This window comes from Natator depressus, chromosome 1 (genome assembly GCF_965152275.1).
Source record: "Natator depressus isolate rNatDep1 chromosome 1, rNatDep2.hap1, whole genome shotgun sequence".
In the NCBI taxonomy this organism is placed as follows: Eukaryota; Metazoa; Chordata; order Testudines; family Cheloniidae; genus Natator; species Natator depressus.
This window is the reverse complement of record NC_134234.1, coordinates 182,074,117-182,089,967: the sequence shown is the minus strand read 5'-3', so window position 1 is coordinate 182,089,967 and position 15,851 is coordinate 182,074,117. Positions and strand designations below refer to the sequence as shown.

At 40.9% G+C, this 15,851-nt stretch overlaps 1 protein-coding gene across 2 annotated transcripts in view; it reads left to right on the top strand.

The window, feature by feature from the left end:
- POU1F1 (POU class 1 homeobox 1) overlaps positions 1–15,851 on the top strand; it is a 152,548-nt gene that overhangs the window by 96,430 nt on the left and 40,267 nt on the right. Inside the window, exon 3 of one of the 2 annotated variants that reach the window (XM_074971757.1) lies at positions 2,953–3,023. The exons of the other annotated variant lie outside the window; for it this stretch is intronic. The gene's annotated coding sequence lies outside the window, so the exon portion shown is untranslated. The remainder of the gene's footprint in view (positions 1–2,952; positions 3,024–15,851) is intronic. 2 annotated transcript variants of the gene reach the window in all.

Here is a 15,851-nt window from a genome sequence, read left to right as displayed (position 1 = left end):
CAAGAGCCAGATCCCATAAGCAAGAGTCAGAGTCAGGCTGGGGTTGGAGACTGGAGATCAGAGGTAGCACCAGGCTAGAATCAGGAGGCAAGAATCAGGGTCAGAAGCAGGCTGGGGTCAGTAGATCAAGCCAAGTCTGGCATTGCAGCAGGCTGAAATCTGCATGGTTGCCCAGACAATTTTATGGTGCAACCCTTGGAGTTAAGCAGGGTTGTTTGGCCAATCAGAGAGCCACAGGGTGCTGTCACTCTGGGCCTCTTGGGCGGTATTTCCTGCAGCACCCACTCTCCGCCGTGCTCCCTGGCTGTACTTCTGCATGTTCTCCTGGTAGCACTGTGGAAATATCAGCTGTCCCAGGCTGTGCAGACCTGGATTCTAGTCCCCAGATCCTTACGCTGAGGCACTGAGGCTTAGGAGGGAGTGAGTGTGCTGTGTGGCATCGGCTCTTCTCTTGCATTTGTTCAGCTCATTTGAGTGTTTTGAGTCTGTGCTAGGTGCTGGAAGTGAGCATAAGAAGTGGTTATGAGTCACTGTTGCTCTGTTTGTAACTTCTTCAAACATGCCACCATCTAGCCAATGTGGAATCTGCTAAAATGACTTCAAAATACAGATACCAGCATACTGAACCTTAGACCTGACTGATGTGTCATTAGAAATGTCTGCCTATGGTATCTTAGAAAGACATCCAAAGAGAAAAACCACAGGGCATTACTTTTTGTTAAAGGATAATCAAATGTCAGATAAAATATCAGCAGTGAGAGAATGGATCATATACTTACAGATGCAATTGTGCATAAGACAGTAGATTACAAAATAATGAGGACACGTGAGAGAACATTTGAGGTAATTTTGGGTGCATCAATCACTCAATTCTAATTTTCTTGGAGTATGTAAATTCTGACAGCAAGGGTTTTGCTGCACTTTATTTCTGGATGAGATGTCATTCCAGGAGTGAGCATTTTCAGTGTCACTCAATTACAATAAGCAAGTACCTCTAAGTAATACTTATAAGTAGATACAATGGCAAAAAGCACCTAACAGTCAATTTGGACAGTGAACTAAGCAGTTCTAATGAACTGAAATAATTAAAGTGAAATAACAGTGTGTAGGGAAAGCCAGAAGGAAAGTTAAAAGCAAATGTAATATAAGCTGGGGGAAATCATGTCTACTTTCTAGAGGGAACCCCTTCATTCTTAAGAATAATCAATCTGGAGAAGAGAAGCCACATACCTCCAACATGTAAATCTTTCTTTCTGTCTCTGTATTCTTGTGCTTACTATAGGCTTGATCCACTGAATACAATTGGCTTTGGAAAGACTTCTATTGACTCCACTTGGCTTTAGTCTGCTCACTATGAAGTCAATTGAAAAACTTCCCCCTGACCTCAGTGGGTTCTGGAGCAGGCCCTTTATCTAAATCTGTGACCAGTATATGCACAGCTGAAAGTGAAGAGACAAGAAAAAGAAAATTAAAAACTATTTTACTATGACTAAAAGTCATTGTGAAAGTTAATTATATTTGACTTTCTTCTATCCCCAACAGTTAACATTCGGAGACAACTTAGATATTCCTAGGCAGTGGGACATGATGACTGAGCAAAAAGAACAGGAGTACTTGTGGCACCTTAGAGACTAACAAATTTATTTGAGCATAAGCTTTCGTGAGCTAGCTCATGAAAGTTTATGCTCAAATAAATTTCTTAGTCTCTAAGGTGCCACAAGTACTCCTGTTCTTTTTGCGGATACAGACTAATGTGGCTGCTACTCTGAAACCTGAGCAAAGTGAGTGTTTCCTCATCAGAAAATAATGAAAGATGTGATCCAAAACCTGTTGAAAGCAGCAGATAATTAAAGAGAAACCTGTAGATTTTTCATTTTGCGCCTACTTTAACATTTTCACTTTTCTCAATTCTGCAGGCCTCTTCTAATTTTAGAGTGTTAAGTAAGTTTGTATATTTTACAGAAAGAGAAATGCAAGACGTTTCCATATTGGATGCCTAGGAACAGGGGGATACACAGTTTAGTGGAAGTGTTACTAAAGAGAGAGAAAAATAAAGAAGAAAAACAATCCTCAAATGGAGCATGACTGGATGTTCCCAATCAAAACAGCTGCTCTTTTGTAGGCAATATTCCCAGGAAGACCTTGTAGGATTGCTTAAAAACATGCCCTTCTGAGCTCTTCTGCCTTATTTAATGATCTCTTCTTTGTACCATTGTTTTTACCTTACGATATCTGTAAAATATATATAAGATGATTTTCATGTTCAAAATGGAAGGAAATAAAAGGAACAAACCCATAAGCCTACATGGACTTTCCCACAGGAAACCCAGCCAGAGAGGGCTAGGAGAACTGTATCACTGATGGAAAGAGACAGAAGGATGTCAATTTTTTAAGCCGATCCCTCCTCCCAGCCCTACAGATCTGGAGGATTCACAGAGAAAGAGGGAAGAGAGGAGCCAGATCCCACGAGTGGCTACTGTGCCACAGCCTGTCCTCCTCTGTGGCAGGATAGCTCCTGCAGGAGTTACACCACCATTATTTGGTCCCAGGTGCATTCTGGGTAGTGTATTACCTCCCATATTAAAATACAGGCAGAGGGCAGTGAGACTTATGTTCAGATTCATTGTGGAGAGGCACATCATCTACTCACACTTAAGGGTGGAGCAGGCCTTCTGTTCATGAGGCTAATTTTCCCATTCCCTAATTTGAAGAACCCAAAATAAGCCACTTGAAATTTGTCAGGCTATTTTCTCCATCCACAACATTAAACATTTTCAAAAAATGTTGATTAAAATCAGAAAAGCTGTTCCTTCTCCCCCCCCCCCAAAGTATTGAGTGGGGGGTATTGAATTTTAAATCCCTGTATCTAACCCTCAATAACCTTTCCCTTCAGGCCTTTGCCCTCTCTGCCTCCCTACAGATACAGTGGTATCTTTCTCTGTTTTTTTGCAGATTTATTGGCTACCTGAAGAGTTCCTGCTCTGAATCAGACAAAGCAAGGATATGAACCTACCATGTCCCAGGTGAGTTCCCTAACAGCAGGCTATTTCTAGGTGTGTGAGTCTAGTGTTTTTCATGAAAAATGTAGCAAGGTCTTGTTTTCATTCCAGGGCAGAACAAATTTGGATACTTTGAAATTTTTCATGAAATGGAATGATTGTTTTCTGGCGAGCCCTAGTGAGGGGGCTTCTGAGTCTCCTGTTGCAGGGCAGGGGCAGTGGTGCAATAAGCCTCTTAGGGTATGTCTACGCTATGATTAGATATCTGGGGCTTGCCAGCTGATTTCGGCTCAGGATAAGGGGCTGTTTAATTGTTGTGAGGTCTCAGAATCTTTGAGCACTAGGTTGGTGGTGCAAAAAAATGTGAAACAGAGTCCTTTGGGCTGAGTCCAGGTGGTGGCTTATTGCCAGCAGATATTTGATCAAGACACACACAATACAGGAAAGGAAGGGAATAGGGGACATATAAAAATCTCAGCAGACGCATCTAAGGAACAGATTCTGCTACACTAACTCAGGCTGAGTAGTACCATATTCCTCAAGTAGTTCAATTCATTTCAATGAGACTGCTTGGGCAGTAAGGGAGTACTTAATATGAATAAAGTAGCAGGATCTGGCCTTATGCTGCTGTTTTTTAAAAACTGGAATAATTGTGGTAAATGAATTCACAGATCTACATGTTTACACCTAGAAACCTGAAAGGGCAAAATAAAAAAAATCTAGACTTGGAAGATGAAATCGGGAGGGGGGGATGGTGGAGAGACTGTTTTTCTTTGTTAAACTCAAAGTTACTTTAAAAATGTTGAAAGGTGTTAGAAACTTCATCAAAGATCAGTTTTAATTTTTCTTTAAGCAGTGAACATTGTACTCATAAAATAGACATTTGAAACAAAATCTTATGCTTCAAATGTCCAGCTGAAAAAGGAGCTAAAGTAGGTGAGGTAATATCTTTCATTGGATGTACTTCTGTTGGTGAGAAAGACAAGCTTCTGAGCTTCACAGAGCTCTTCTTCCGGTCTGAGGGCTCTGTGGAGCTCGAAAGCTTGTCTGTTTCACCAACAGAAGTTGATCCATGAGAGAGATTACCTCATCCACCTTGTGTGTGTCATGTCCTGGGACCAACAGGGCTACAACATTGCAAACAACTAAAAAGAAACAGGTACATTTTCCTTTCATCTATTGCGAAAGGTAAAAGTGACAGAAAAGTCCAAGATTTGTTAATATTCATTGAAGAAGAGAAGAGATTTTTATAAGTTGAAAGGCAATATGCCTGATTCTATTCTAATTTATACTGCTGTAAATTGGGAGTAATTCCATTTAAATCAGTGGATTGGGGAGGAGTTACACCAGTGTAAAGACAGTGAAAGCAAGCTCAGACTCTATTTCTGTGGTTAGTTCTTTCCCGCTCTCCTTGCTGGGTTTTGGATCTACTATACACTGATGGCAGGAAACTGAGTTCCAATTATGTGTACTTCTTGTTGCTATTCAGTGTAAAAAAAAACCACAACTTTTATCAATGTAAATTAAGCTTTTGCATGACATGAAACAGGACCAAATGGTCTCCTGGGTGTGTGTTCCCACACAGGGGCTGGAAACACAATGAGTTTAGATTCATTTCCTCAGGGAAGATGGAGTTTGTTCACCTTCTTCAGGCCCAATGTTGCTAGTACCTCACTGCCTGTAGCTATCTCAAAATCACCTCACAGCAGAGGGCTTTCAGAAACTGGGCTCCAGCCCAAGCCTGAAGATTTACACTGCAATTTGATAGTCCCACAGCCTGAGTCAGCTGACGCAGGCCAGCCATAGGTATGTTAGTGCAGTGTAAACCTACCCTTCGGAGCCTAAGATAGATTTCATAAGAGGGGTTTCCAGTTGTAGATTGCTAGCAAGATAGGCACCTCGCTATGGCCCAATTTTAAGGCCTATTTTGTGAGAGGAGTGGGCTTAGCACACACCCCTGTCATTGGCATCTCCCATGGGCTAGTTTAGGTGGCCTCCAGCTTTAGCGTGTTTTCTTTTGTGGATCACATTCTGAGGCAATTATCTCTTCCCATTCATTGTTTAGGGAGCCTAGGCACCTAACTAAGGCTTTGTGAATCAGTGTTGTTCCCGTGATTTTCCATGCCCCAAAAAGATAGATACTGTAATGCTCAGCATCACAATGCCTAAGTCCCTTTGTGGGTGTGTGCCTCAGTTTCCCCATCTGTAACTTTCCTGCATTGCAGGGGAGCAGGATTTGGCCTATGCTAAATGACAGACAAAGAAATGTCTCTTGTGTCTTTACCTCCTTGAAGGACTTAGCAATTTGTGGTGCTTATTTAGTATGGTTCTGTGATTTAAATAGATCTTTTTGCAATAGCTTGTGTCCCTTATGTTTTCATTTATCAGGTCAAGCTTTAAATGTTTTTTTTATCCCACAAGTGGAAACACAGTTACCTAGATCAATCATTACTTTAATTATAAGAAGCAGGAATGGAGTTGGTAGAAATGAACGGAAGCCTCTGTATCTTTAACAGATCTGCTTTCTAACTCTATCAGTGCCTCTTTGTCTGGCTGTCTGTTACAGATATGTGGATAATAGTGACATAATGTGCAAGAGTAGATCTACTACTGATTTGATAAAATACACAAAGTATGTTTTCAAAGCAATGAACCAGAATTTAACTGCATGATTCCCATAGATGGAGTCAGGTGTCTAAATCTCAATTCCCAGCATTAGAAGGCAATGGGTTGTGCTGAAAGGTGAATTATTGGACTGAAGGGAGGTTACTAGTAAAGTTCCTCAACGATCAGTCTTGTCAGCAATTTTATTCCATATTTGCATTAATGACCTTGTCAGAAAAAGCAGGAGTGTGCTAGTGAAATGTGCTGATGATAGAAAGTTGGGAAGCATTGTCAGTACAGAGGAGGATTGAAATGTTATACAGGAAGATCTGGATGAACTTGAAGACTAGAGTGACAGAAATAGGTTGAAATTCAATAGTACAAAGTGCAAGATCATGCCCTTAGGCGTCTATTACTGGAGTGGGTGGGTGAGGTTCTGTGGCCTGCAATATGCAGGAGGTCAGACTAGATCATGATAGTCCCTTCTGTCCTTAAAGGCTATGAGTCATCAGAGGAGTGAGGTTCGGGAACAGCCTCTCAATAGGAGTTATGGGGCCAAACAACTTAATTAGTTTTAAGAGAGCTGGACAAATTTATGAATGCAATTGTATGATGGGATTGTTGGTATGGTAGGAGGTGGGGCTTAGCAGCTCCTGTGGCTCGCTTCTGACTTATGTCTTAAAAACTCATGCTGCAGGGTTTCAGTCAGCCAACTTCAGGGGTCAGGAAGGCATTTTATTTTTTCCTTCTGACATATTCTGTTTTTTTATTTTATTTTATTTTTTAAATAATCTTAGTCTGAAGCATCAGGGATGGCCATGACTGGAGATGAGAGATAGGACATGGAGGCCCAGGGCTCTGAGGTGGCACCAAACATTCTCTCTCTTTCAGGTGTGTGGCTGGGTGGTTCTTTCTCACATGCTCAGGGTCGAACTGTTCACCACATGTGGGGTCAGGAAGGAATTTTCCTCCAGGTCAGATTGCAGGTTTTTTTCACCTTCCTCTGCAGCATGTGCAGGTCACTTGCCAGGATTATCTGGGTGTGTCTCGCTTAATCCTTTCCCTACCACTGCAGGGGCATCTGGCACTGGTGCATCTTGGTCCCTCTCCTATTTTCTGCCTGTGGCACATAATAGTCTATTCTCCTGTGGGCTGTAAGACTTTGGTCTAATTTTGGTGGTTGGGTTTAGTGTGTGGATGCTGGGTGGTGGCCTGTGAGATACAGGAGATCCGACTAGACCATCTGGTGGCGCCCCCCCCCCCCGGCCTTAAACTCTGTGATCCTATTAATAATCTGTTTTAAAATACTAGAGAAATCAAGGGTTCATGAGGATTTTTTTTAAACAACTCGATTGCTGTTATGTACTGGTTTAAAATATAAGTGTCCCCAATTAGTTTGTGTGGAAAACAGGAGATGCTTATTGGTTTGTATGAAGTATGGAATTGAAACAAACAAACAAAAAAATTGTTTAATTATATTAGTACCTCTTGAGGTTAGTTATCTAAATAATTTACATCCAGTGAAAGTCATTATCTATAAAAGCAAAGTACAATCAATCAAGCTGATTACTTCAGCAAAGCGGATAGAATTAGTTCATAAATATTTTTTGATTCTTTTTGCCAAAAGTACTTGGTATGTGTGGGTTGGGTAGTGAAGTGGAATAATAGCTCTGAATTAACTAGTCTTTCCAAGGTCCCCATTAAAATCTGGATGGTTTTCCAAATATTTAAGGACCAATCCTGAAGAATGCAGAGCACTCTCAGCTGCCATTGATTTCAGTTGTAGCTTGAAGTCATCTGGTACCTCACAGAGTTGGGCCCTAATGGACAGCGGGTGAATTTTGCCTACTGTGAGGAAGAGTAAATTACTAAGATAGAAAATTATGTGCAATACAAAACTTAATTATGACCATTTCTATCTCATTCAACATAAATTGGCAAATCTGTGGGAATGGAGCAACGAGATTGTCAGGGTCACAGCTACAGCTCTTTTCTAATCTGAACGTCAGCATGTCCTTTATCGTTTGTATTATGGTAGCACCTAGAGCTTCAACCGGAAATTGGGGCTGCATCGTTTGCTGGGTGCTGCACAAACACAGAGCAAGAGACAGTCCCTGCCCCCTAAAATTTACTATCTATATAGACAGTCAAATAATGGTAGGAGAAAAGGAGGTACAGAAGCTGCTGGGATTTAATTCTGTGGTTAATAGTGCGTTAGGGTGCCTAGAGTCTTGGATAGGCTTGTTTTAGGTATTAAAATCTAAACAAATAAGAAAATAAGCCATTCTTTGACTACACATACCACTATTGCTATTTTTTCTTAATACATTACATTAATTAATTATCTTTTACATTAATTAAAATAGGAAATCTACCCCAGACTGCCAGCATTGATTTGAGACAGCTGTTTGCAAACAAATTGCTTTGGCCTACATGCACTCTGATATCTTTTCACTACTCTTTGTTAAAAAACCAACTCACAGATCTTCCCCCTCCAAAAGTCTCTTCTGAGGATGTCTCCAGCCATACTCAGTACTGTACATGGGGCTTGATGCAATACAGTGATATCAGTGAGAGTCTTTCCAATGACTTCAGCGAGCTTTGGATCAGGCCCTTAATGCGTTATTGTCCTGCTTTTATATTAGTTATTCTGTTTGAGACAACATTGGGGCATGTACCTATGTCTTTTGGGGTGGCGTGGACCTGTTGTGATGAAAGTTTTTACAGTGGCCACTGCTGGCAATGAATACTGACCCCGTCATATATCTCTAACCCAGTGGTTCTTAACCTGTGGCCTGCGGGCCTCTTGCTGCCCAATCAGCACAGAGCTGTGGCCCATGTGACATCCTCAGGGCCACACAGATAGTATTGGGTGCGGCCCACAATGGTAAATAGGTTTGAGAACCACTGTTTTAAGACCAGAAATAGATTAGGTTCTTGCTAGTCTCCTGACTGTCTTTTAGGAAGCAAGATTAGGATAGGGAACAATAAACAGTAGCTAAAATAGAGGAATGAGCTAAGCATAATCATGAGGTGACATAATCATATTTGTTTCTATATTTCTGAATGTGAAACCATAAATATTGTTAGATTTGTAGCCATTCAGAACTTTAAATATTTTGTTTTGCTGGAACTAGTTGTTTGGTGATGCCACCTGCTGGTACAAACATAGCAGTTCACTGAAAAGATTTTATTTTATTTCTCTTCAGCTCTCTCACAGAAGACAAATTACAAATGAACCCCAGAAATCGGACTGTAATTTCTTTTGTAATATATTTATTTTGTTTGGACTTGCTTCAGGATGTTTTAGTTATAGCATTAGTTTGCCTTATTTTTATTTATTTTCTTAGCTTTTGTATCATGTGAAAGTCTTAAAATATTTAAATAGATAGGCAGCTAAGCTTATATTTTTACGCAAGTTATAAGGGCCCGGATTTTATTTATTGTAATTTTCAAAATTTTACAATAATGCTGATATTTTCAATGGTGCCTAAAAGAGCTGGACGTTCTATTCCCATTCAAATTAAAGGAAATTGCCTTTCAAATCCCATAAGGCAACTTAAAAAAATCTCAGTCTAATTGCAATCTAAAGATGGCCAATATAATACAGAGGGACACAACCTACAAAGACATAATACAGAGCCCAGAATACAGCATCTACTGTGTCCAAAGAGGGCCAATTTTTACAGTCCTTACTCCAGCAAATTCCATTCACTGCAGATTTTGAGACAGAGAGACTGTCTAGTTTTAAAGTTGCCCAACATTCCCATTATAAGATTCCATATTGTCAAACTTTAAGCATTTGGGCTGAAATTTTGCATGCCTGGTGTCTGCCTCAGGTTGAATTGTTTCAAACCATTTCAGCCACTTGCAAGAACAACGTTATGAAAAAGAATATGTTGTTTTCTCCATGTTGTTAAAGTTCTGGTGACTTTTTTGTTGAACAGCTCTCAGGCCCTTGTGCTTTGGAACAAAAACTTGACATTCGGCAGGGAGTCGGCCTTTGGCTGTGCCTTTTGCCATCCTTCTGAAAATCTACCCAACTTTGACCAAGTTGAAAAATTACAGTTCACACATGCTCAGTGCATTGCTAGAGCATAACAACTGAAATCTCTGAAGAGTCCATTCTCACTGAGTCTCTCCCAGCTCCTAGTGCTGACTAGGCTGCATATACACCATCCTTACAGAGCAACTGAGCATGCTGCAGCCCAGGACTACAGGGGTAAAACTGGATGTTTCCCTGTCATGGCTGCTCTAGGCCAGGCACCTGAACTGAGAGCAGGGAGCCTATGTCTCTTGTGCTTTCAATGATCCACTCTACTGGTATTCAGACGGCATAGAGAACCCATCTGATTTGAATGCGGAAGGGACCAAAACTGGACACACAGACTTACTGGGCAAGGAGCCTAGGACAAGAGTTTGGGAAGGGATGGAGGGAGAGATTGACATTAAATGAGGAGCCCAGGGAAGGAAAATAGCGGCTTGTCTTCACAAATGGTACAGCAGTGCCACTGTAGCGCTTTAGTGAAGACACTCCTATGCTGATAAGAGAGCTCCTGTTGGTTTACTTAATCCACCTCCCTGAGAGGTGGTGGGTATGTCAGCAGGAGAAGTTCTCCTCTCAGCATAGCACTGTCTACACCAGGAGTTTAGGTCAGTATAACTGTGTCGCTCAGGGGATGTGGATTTTCCGACATCCCTGAACAATGTAGTTATACCAATATAAATCTGTAGTTTAGACCTGGCCTAGGACGAGGAGCTGGGAGGAGAGAATTAGAACTGGCTGGGTAAGAAACCTAGAACTCTAATGAGAAATCTGACAAATGCAGACTGGGACTGAAACAAGGCGTGAGGGGTGGATAGAGACGAGTCTAGAACAGGGATAAGTTGGAGAGGATGGGACGGAAGCGATCAAATTTGGGGAAGGAACAGTCAGAAGAGTCTGTGTCCATTAGAATACACTCCTCTCCAGAACCTGGAACTGAACCTAGGGTTCCTAACTTGCACCATTCCTTGGCCATCAGCAAATATCTGTGAAACCCACTGGCAAAGTGAATGTCTCATTCCCCCTCTAGCACTGGTCCCCATAGAAGATGACAAGCTGCTATTGCTATCAATTACTCCATTAGCTTAAGTGGCAGAGGTCTGTGTGGTGGATCTGGTTCTAACCCTGCTGATGAACCATGTGGATTCCATCATGAAGCATCATATTGAAATTTTTTTTTTCTTTCTTTCTTTAAGGAATAATGTATTTATATTAACAAGATGCTTTAGGGATTTGGAGTAAAAGTTAGTCACTGGAGTAATGTGCTTCAATGATTCCCCATTCAAGCAACAGGGAGTTGTTACCCCTGCCTAGTCAGACAGCAAATTAACGTATGGTTCTATTGTCTACCCTTACCACTGTCCATGGAAAATCATCCGAGATAATGACAACAAATCAAACCACTTAAGGGTAGAAAAGAAACTCTATGAGGCAGAGGCTCTTCTGGGCTGTGAATGGAAACAAAAGGCTGTTTTCAGTAGAACAGACTGTAGGGAAAGGCACTCTGCATCCATTTTCTGAGGAATGGTGGAGGGGGGTATTTTCATGAACACTTGGATGCTGGTTCTTGAGAAACCAGCTAGCTCTGCAATGGACTGAACTGGCGGGGGGAATCTACTTTATTAGCTAGGGAAAGTAACTATTGATACGTGTAGCCCCAGGTTCACATTTTATGTTTTGTTTTGTGGTGTTACCACTTATTTCCACCACTCTCTCTTGTTTCTAGTTACATCTTTATTCTTTCTTACATAAACCTCCTTTTTTTAACATAAGTACTCTCAAGTGCTGTATGGTTCACAGGAGCAGAGTTTTAAGGTAAAACTGGTCAATTGTGGTACGCTGCACTTTGGGTGCAGAAGAACTGGAATTTCTGTGAGTAGCCAGTGTCGGGGCTGGATATCACAGGGGAATGATTCAAAGGGATTCAGGGATTTAGGGTGCATCTATTGTTAATGTGCAATTTGAAGTTAAGATTGGTACAAGCCCAGAGGCGAGTGCTTGAGTGGCTGAAGGTCTGACAGTATCTGAGAGCTGACACTCAGCTACCCAAGGAAGACTCATTCTAGCTGGAGGCAGGGGTAACAAGGTGAATCAGAGTCTTAGGTACCTCAAAAACTGTCACACATACCTTGTCACCAAGACTTGGAGCTGCCCTGTAAAAGTCTATGGGGAAGTGAATCCATCTCTCCTTCACCAGATGCTATATTGAAATGGCCAAGGATGAGCTTTGAGAGCAGCCAAATTAGTTCTCTTTGGAAGCTCAGGTCAATTCCCTTTATAGCTTGGTGCCCGCTCCCTCCTCTAGCTGCCCCGTGAATACAGTAAAAAGAAAAGGAGCTGTAGCTCACGAAAGCTTATGCTCAAATAAATTTGTTAGTCTCTAAGGTGCCACAAATACTCCTGTTCTCTTTGCGGATACAGACTATCACGGCTGCTACCCTGAAATTGCGTTATTTATGCTCAAATATATTTTATTTTATAAAACAAAGCAAAAATACAAATTTAAAATAACTTGAACTAACAAATTTCTAACTGGAAAGCACGTATAAAGTAGTACAAAAATCAAGTGCAAGACCCTTTTTTTTAATTACGATTCTTTCACAGAACACCTATTCACACTGTGCGGAACACCAGTGTTCCACGGAACACAGTTTGGGAAACGCTGAGGTATAAGGGTGCAATGATATGTTTACTTGTAGCATATTATTCAGCCACCAGATGTCTCTGTGTTCTGCATAGCTACAGATAGTTTGGTCCCCATGAATCAGATTAAAAACTGGAATTTAGGCCGTGTGGAAGTTGGTTTATTTGTGTCTGTAGTTTGTAGCTCTTTTCTTTAATAGGACTGAGTCCATGCATTATGACAGAAGGCTTGTCTACATGGTGAGTTAATGCGTGGCAAACCAGGGTGTCACTCTACAGTGCTACTAGCTTGCAATTCACTAACATGTGGACCCTGCTACAGTGCACTAAAAGTTTCTTGGTATACTTGACGCTTCCATATAGAAGTATGTCAAAGCACACTACAGAACTTTACTGCACTGTAGGAAGGTCCAAACGGCAAGTTAGTGTGCAGCAAGCTAGTGCACTGTAGATTCACACCTTGGTTTGACTAATTGGCTGCTAACAAGCCCAGAGAGACAGATGGTTGGATATCTTAGTTCAAGTACACACTGTGCTAGCTAAATGGGAGGGATGATGCAGTGGTTAGAATGAAAGAGTTAGAGGATCCGGACTCTGTCAATTTCTTGCTTTGTGAACCTTGGGCTGAATCACTGAACCTATCTGTGAAATGGAGTTCACAATATTTCCTTGCATCAAAGGAGTGTATTGAGGCTTATTTTATTGACACAGTAGTGGAATTCCTTGCTCCTGTCTTAGCAATATTTCATGTTGTAACGTAAAACTGCAGTGTTGAGCTGAGATTTATTTAAAATATAAGATGATGAAAGCGCACATAATGAAGTTGGTTGACATCTGATTGGGTTTGAACATTGCAATATTGCTGAATTATTTCATTCCATCTCAGCCTTATCTGAAGAGGCCATCAGTGAAAACCATGTACTCCAAAAAGCTCCCTGGACCCTATCCTGCAAGCCCTGTATGGGAAAAACGCTTGTTAAACTGAATGGGAGCTGCACATGGAGATTTAGAAAGCTGAGTCCTCTACCAGGGATGTGGTTCGTCAAGTCCCCTGTAATCTGAATATACACATAAAATGTTTGCTGAAACTAAGGTCACTTTCTTTTGACCAGTGTATTGCATAAATTCTTGCTGATATTATGGAAACTGAACAGTTATGAAGTTTTTCTGTGTGTGTGTGTGTGTGTGTGTATACACCAGTTTTCATAATTAGGTTCTTTGTGTCACACAATTCATTTTTATGCTATTTTTTTCATACAAAAGAAACAATGTCATAAAACCTATTGAGCGCACACAGAAGACATAGTGAGTGCTGCCAGCCACTTCTGTACACAAAAGGCAGAGATCTTAAATCAGTTTTTTATAACTCCTTTATTGTTCAGTCACTAGGAGAAAAATAATTGACAGTTACGTTCAATTTTCTGTTTATTTCTCAGTTTACTTCACATAGCCTCTATTTTCAAGCCTTTTCCTAGATGTTTTTGTGTGTAATGTGTGTATGTTTATATATAATACACACATATTCACACACTTTCTATGTATGCATTCTATCTATGAAGGTTTTAATACTTCCCTCATCACTGTGTTATCTGAGCATCTTCTAGCAGTGCATTAAGCTAATTGACTAACATCTGTCCTATGTGTGGTTTGTTCTTTCCCTCTCCCTTGCCTCAGAAGAATTGTGTGTGCAGTGTAGTGTTTTGTTTGGGTAGGGTTTTGTTTTTAAATGTACATGCTGCTATATATTTATGCTAGAGGAGACAAGAAGAAGTGTGACTTGCACTGGGGTGGAAGGTGGTGAAGTCTCTGATGGTTGTCAGTTCCTGTGGGCATTTGTTCCAGTCTTGTTTCCCCTGAGAAAACTGTCTTCTGCCCAGACAGGCTTATGATAGATTGTGACAGAGGAGCATAGTTGTTGACCACAGTCCCTATCCCAGAGCTTTAGCTGATCTTTTAGTTACATTTTGGGTCCAGGCCATTAAGGACCGAGAGGAACACAATCCACATTATCCCAAGTAACTTATATTTCCCAAACTTCCGTTAAATGAAAGTCATTATATAGCAGTTTAGAAAATTTCAGTGGAAACCATTTTTTAATGAAAAATGGAAACAATACTTTTCAAAATAGTCTGGTTTTGATTAAAAAAAATTATTCTGTTCAGGATTCCAAGCTGGTAGTGGTGGAAAATGGGAGTACCTGACATAATGGAGCAGATCCGTCATCTAATCTTGATAAAGTTCAGTTGCCAAGTAAGGTAAAGGGAATAATTCTGTATGTTAGATTTTAACTTACAAAAGTGGCTTGTGTGCAGGATGTTCTGCAAATGTGCATGTGCAGTTTGGAGTGAGCTTGTGGAGAATGTGACTGTTTAATGTTTTGATAGGATTTAGTTTGCTGTTTTTAAATGTATGTGCTACTATGTGTTTATACGAGCGAAGGCAGGCCAAAGTAGGGCATTTTACACTGGGAGTGGAAGGGGGTGAAGTTTATGATGGTTTTAGTTCTTGTGGGAGTTCATTCCAGCCCCTAAAAAGGCTCTGTCTCCTGCACAGACAAGCTTTACCCTTGTGGTAGAAAATTTCATTGTGCCAGAGAAGCAGAGATGTTGACCATGGTCTTCATCCCGGGGCTTCTGATGATCTTGTTGTTATGCTGGGCCTGGGCCATTAAGTCCTTGTTGAAAAGGACTGACTCCTCGAAGTTGTACTTGATAATCTATTGAAAGCCAGTGTGGGGAGTGGGGGACAGGTTTTACACATTCATGGTCATTTGTGTTGCTATGGGGAGACACTGTAACATTCTGTACTAGTTGGAGTTTCCTACATGCTGGTGGCTTAATGCTCAAGTATATTGCAGTGTTGTAGTCCAGACAGAGGGAGATGAAGATGCATATAACTGAGGCCAGGTCGTTATTTGCCAGGACAGGACCAAGTGTTTTAGCAAACCAGAGATGATAGAAAATGTTACTCATGAATGCTAATATGTGAGATCTTAGTGTCAGCAAGAAATCCAGAAGCATTCCTATTCAGTTCCAACTGAATTGACAAATTATGGGGTCATCTTCCCCTAAAAGAGATTGCACGATGGCTGCAAACTTCACAATGCTTGCCTCTGTCCACCAGCATCACCTCTGTCTTGCTCAAGCTGAGCTTCAACCAGCTGCTCTTCATTCATTAGCTGATCTTATCCAAAAACTGAGTGATTGTGGTGAGAGTGGTGTAGTTGTTTATGGTGAAAGACAGATAGAACTGTGTGTCATTTGCCCCTTGCTGGCACTTGAGTCCATGTTGTGTGACCAGCTTCCCTGATGGCTGCACGTAGATGATGATGATGTCCTGCTATAAGTGCAAATTTAAATGCACCTCTGACTATGGAGTCACTGCCAATGCCACTGTAATTTATATATTTCATCACTGGCTGTTATGTACACTTTTTCAGTTTTTAATTTATATTTTTATGTACATTCTGGTTTCTTCAACTGTTTCACAAAATTGCTACCATTTATTTAAATATATTACATTATTAGTACTTTTTTTCCAGTGGTTGGTTTCATGAATCA